Below are 5,766 nucleotides of genomic sequence, written 5' to 3'. Positions count from 1 at the left end.
TTGTCGCATTGGAGGAACTTGGTGTTGTCGGTGGGATGTGGGAAATAGATTCTTTTGTTGTTTCCCAGACAAGGATTTTTTGGTGGAACCCAGCTGTCTGAAAACGAAAAGAATGAAATATATTTGGCTGTGAAGGTCGTTGTTTATGCCCAGTGCATGCATGCGTAACCCGTTACATTCTGACGTCATAGTTCAGGCGTTACGATCATCTTTGCGCTATGACGGCTTTGTTTATACGAGCCTTGGTAGTGGGCTTTTTCAAAGAGGTACTCACCGTCTTGTCTTGGGGTCATGTTAGGTTTTGCTTAAACATTTAAGTCATTTTTGAATATTGTCATTTGAAACTATTTGTAAATACTTTGTGTTTTGACTGCTATTAACGTTTTGAGTTTATAGTAAAACAGTTAAATAGGAATCCACGAGTAACCATGGGATACGTTCTTATCACAGTTGAGGGGCGGTGGTGTAGCTAGTGGTTAAACGGTTTGCTCGTCACGCCGATGACCCAGGTTCGATTCCTCATATGGATACAGTGAGTGAAGCCTGTTTCTGGTGTCCCCCGTCGTGATATTGATGGAATATTGCTTAAAGCAGTGTTAAACCGAACTCACTCACTCTGTTATCACAGATGATCTGTTTCTTTTCAATCCACTTGAAAAAGCCATCTCTACAACTTGTACAGCTTGACCTCAGCTAATCTACATATGCATGAACCCGGAGGTCAAATGGCACAAACGGCAGGTCGAGTTAACTTCATTAAATATACTATCCAAAAAAAGAAACGCATAGGCGTTTTGTATGAGATGAGAGCACAGCAGCCAGGGTGCCTGGACTTCGGAGGATTTCCGGTCAAACTGTACGGAGCAGGTTGACTGACTGACTGACTGAGTTTAGTTTTACGCCGCTTTTAGCAATATTCCAGCAATATCACGGCGGGGGACACCGGAAATGGGCTTAACACATTGTGCCCATGTGGGGAATCGAACCCGGATCCTCGGCGTGACGAGCCAACGCTTTAACCACTAGGCTACCCCACCGCCCCGGAACAGGTTGAGAGAGATTGGACTGAGAGCCAGGAGACCCGACGTCGGGACCGTGCTACATCGTCACCATCGCGCTCAACGTCTCCGTTATCTAAATTTATCCACTTGGTAGTATAGACATTTCCTTCTTCTAAACTGATGTAAAAATTCATGCACTAAAGTCTATTTGTGGACGAGTTATACATGTTTGAAAATACAACATTTTCGCAACAGGTTTCTGGCCTATGCGTTTCCTTTTTTAGATAGTATAGTTGAGCAGAGAATGTTATTAATGTTGCTTTCGTGCGAAGCATGCATACATGGATTCGTTACAGAACTTGTCCCGAAAAACAACATTTCTCAAGAAACAATTATTTCATGTTTAAACTGAACTGTTTATACCGTCATGTTTGTTTAACAAACTTTACAACGTACAGACCTCAGTTACTTTCACAATCTGATTCACTCTCGATAGTTGCTGGTGCTAGCTGCCAAAAAGCCCGAATCGGAAACAAAAAGAAAGTTAGGACATTGCTGACGATTTATCGACACTGAGATGTAAAACGGCGACCTTGTCTCGGCTGTTCGGACACGTTAACAATCAACTGACAAAGGTGCACCCCGTCACAATAATAGACCAAACCAGTTGTGACACGGTCACGCAATGCATTGGTATTCACTTGATCAGGTCAAGCTGAACAAGCTGTAACAACAAGACGCTATGTTATCCTTTTTTCAGCGACGACATATTGGATTTTCAGCGTGACGAGCGAACAGTTTACCCACTTGGCCACCCCACCGCCCTATACTGATATCTCCCACCAAGGCCACCCGTGAAGATCCGGGTTAGAATTGATCTTCAGTAACCTATGCTTGTCGTAAAAGGCGACTAGCGGGATCGGGTGGTCAGGCTCGCTGACTTGGTCGACACATGTAATCGGTTCCCAATTGCCTAGATCGATGCTCATGCTGTTGATGCCGAGGTGACGTTAAATTTTAACTCACTCACTCATGCTGTTGATCAGTGGATTGTCTGGTGGAGACTCGAGTATTTATAGACCGCCGCCGTATAGCTGAAATATTGCTGAGTGCGGCGTAAAACTAAACTCACTCGCTCTCCCGCCAAGGCCCGATTCAATAATGAAGGAACGTCAGTAGCAAAAGTCAATGGGAGTATATTTCTTATAAATATGAAACTTCAAAACATAATTTTCTTACGGAAGAATTTATAAAATAGACTCTTGTATTCTTGAGAGGCGCTATTTGTTTAAAGGAAACCACCCAGTGATGAAATCATAATTTTGCTATTTAGATAGTAAGGATAATGCTTTTTAGTTCAGCAACGCCACAACATCACACAGGATTGTTCCAGGCGTCTGTAGCTGAGACGCTTCATATAGCATCCAAACCACCTGATATAGATCTACACTGTAAAATTTACTCTCGAAGGTATGAATAAATTAAAAGACTTACTTGTGCATTGGACTTGCCGTTTCACTGAAAGGAAAGACAAAGTGAGAAAATTAAAACGATCAAGAAAGAGGTAAATAAACAGTGATTTATATTAATTTATTGTGTAAAATAACGCATTTTACATCCGATCCTTAAAACGAGATCTGACAAAGACCCGTTTTGAACCACTGGAAATGTCCAAAAGTAACCGAATTATTGTTGATGAATTGATCGGAAATGCTACCATGACAGATTGTTCATTTTATTGTATTCTCACTTGCAAATATTTGTAACATCACATGATCAGAACGGATGTATATCGGGAATGATTTTAAAAGGCAGATCTTTTGAGCTAACGGTTAAATCACCTACATAATGTAATGTCCTAATTTCCGAGAAAAACAAATTTCAAAGTAATATTCGTGTTCAAATATTATAACATACACTTAATGAAAACGTATTTTGAACACATTTTAGCCATGCACGGATCTCTGAATTTAAATAGTTCTAAAACTTCACATGAAAATGTTGACAAGAAAAGAATAAACTTTGGATGAACATTTCTGATATATCTGGTTAGAATAATTGGTCTTCAGTAACACATGCTTGTCTAACGGGATCCGATGGCCAGGCTCGCTGGTTGACACATGTCATCGTATCCCAGTTGCGTAGATTGATGTTCATGCTGTTGATCACTGGATTGTGTGGTCCAGATTCGATTATTTACGCCATATAGCTGGAATATTGCTGAGTGCAACGTTGAACAACAAACCAATCAGATATATCTGAAGACGTTCACATTGTCCTTTGATTATGTAGATTGAGATACCGGGGACAAAATGAATATGAATATGAATTCACAGAGAGCAAGTTTTTACTTCGAGACAGACGTAATTTCGAAACAACGGTGTTTGAATGTTATCTGTAGGACCAGAACCACCAACGACTATCATTAAATAATTACAACGAAAACCAACAGATGAGATGACAAAGGATACTTCTTTTTCCTTTTTTTTCATGAAACCAAAGTCTTCCATCACAAACGGTCGTTACATAATGACATATACAAATACATGAACATGATCATGTAACCAACATACCAGGATGTAACATAGTTAGACCTACGAAATATCAGGGTGTATACGGTGTCGTATGTAGTGCCACATACAACATATGTTGTATATTGCGCAACATGCAAAATAAGTTGTATACAGTGTCGTATCCGACATATCGTATTGTATATAGCATATCATACGACCTGTCATATTGTACATAGCACCTTATCTTACCTTCATGTAAAATACTTTAATTTCATTGGTCAATGACGATGTAACAAGTTTCCGTGCCACCCTCCCAGGAGGGTGACAACTGGAAAAATATTACCCGCTGTCACGGTAACCGTCAACCTCCCGCCGAGAAGCTGAAGCCCTGACAATCGTATGACGTCATAATATGACGCATGCTGTGCCTGGAGTTCGAAAACCATTCGATCAGCTGTTTTTATGTTCACTTTGTACAGATTTATTTTACCGACTTTCACTGCTTTATTTACGCTATTTTATACATTGAGTGGTTTGCACATTCAGCTTAAACATAATTAACAATTTTTATAGCAGTTTTATGCTTGTCAGAATATGTTTCACTGATGTTAAAAATCCAGTCCAGAGGCAGACGCCATTTTGTTTGCATGTCATATAGTCGGTAGCGATCTTTACCATAAAATAAAATGATATTTTGTACATTTAACATGGCTCCGGTGACACTGCTACAAAGAGGCGTACCTCAGACTGTATTACCCTCGAGAGAAGAATACAACTTATAGTATATAGGGCCACATCTGACCTTTCCTTCTGTATATTGAACAAAGGAGACATTATACTCACATCTCAGCTCAGCTGAGGCAGTGAAAGCCAAAAATACCAAGACAGCCACAAATTTCCACATGTTCTCAGGAACCGTCAAAAACCCACTGTGAAGCAGACAGTTCCACAAGCATACTTTATAGTCGTAATGGGTGGAGACAGTAAATACAAAGGCGCTCAGGATCAAAACCAAGACGAAATCCGGCAACGCAATGTTGCTAGGTAAAACTTACATTCAGATAAGGATGCTCTTGGCTGATGAAGTTGTAAATGGACATCGGCGTTTAAACAGCGGAACAAATCAGAAGACGAACTACGCCTGTTTAGATATTAGCGTAGGTGGTTTGGGGGTGATGTTTGTGTTGATGTCATTGCTAATGGTCATCCGAGTTCACCAGACAGTTGTTTGAAGGAGGAGTTCCCTGAGATGACTGCAGGAAATGAAGTGAAGAGACGGCATTTAAACATTTGGCAGGCGTCATGATTTAATTGAAAGGGAAATAAAACTGGATTCGAGAGACGTGTATTATGGATTAATGCGATGCGTATGCACATGTTTATGTGTGTGTGCATTTGCGTGTGCGTGTATGTACGTGTGTGCTGTGTGTGTGTGCGTGCGTGCGTGCGCGCGCGCGCGCGTGTGTGTATTCTATGCAAAACTAAAGATATACCATCCCGCATAGTAAACAAATACAAAAACCTAGACCCAGTACAACTAGAGTAATCTTGTAGCCTAGTGGTTAAAGCGTTCCCTTGTCACGCCGATGACCCAGGTTCGATTTCCACATTGGTGCCATGTGTGAAGCCATATTCCGGTTTAGCCGCCGTGATATTGTTCGAATATTGCTGCACGCCTACTCACTCACTCACTCATTCGTTGTACATTTATACAATATTTAGTGGCTTCAGGGGGTGCCGGTAGTTTCATGCAAAACATGATGACGTCTTATGACTAATCTCAACGACCCCATATTCAGTGACCTATTTTATTTGTCTACTTCTTCAGAACTGGATGAACAATCGATAGAGGCAACACAAGGTCAACACGTGTGTGTTTTCATTTTTCTGCTTACACGGTTGTCCCCATCTGGTGTTCCCTCGGTACAGTATTTAGTTACATCAATAAACTTATGTTTTATTTTACTTTCTTGTTTACATGAAGTGTTGAAATGAGTTTTTTTGTACAATCACTCGTGTCTCTGATCACAAGTGTTCGTTTATGTTTTATTGTTCAATCACTCGTGTCTCTGATCACTAGTGTTCGTTTACGTTTTATTGTTCAATTACTCGTGTCTCTGATAACTTGTGTTTATGTTTCAATGTACAATCACTCTTATCTCTGATCACTAGTGTTTGTTTACGTTTTATTGTACAATCACTCTTATCTCTGATCACTAGTGTTTGTTTACGTTTTATTGTACAATCACTCT

The sequence above is a fragment of the Haliotis rubra genome, unplaced genomic scaffold, assembly GCF_003918875.1.
Source record: "Haliotis rubra isolate DU_JTF1 unplaced genomic scaffold, ASM391887v1 Scf4, whole genome shotgun sequence".
Classification (NCBI taxonomy): domain Eukaryota; kingdom Metazoa; phylum Mollusca; class Gastropoda; order Lepetellida; family Haliotidae; genus Haliotis; species Haliotis rubra.
This window is presented reverse-complemented; position numbering follows the sequence as displayed.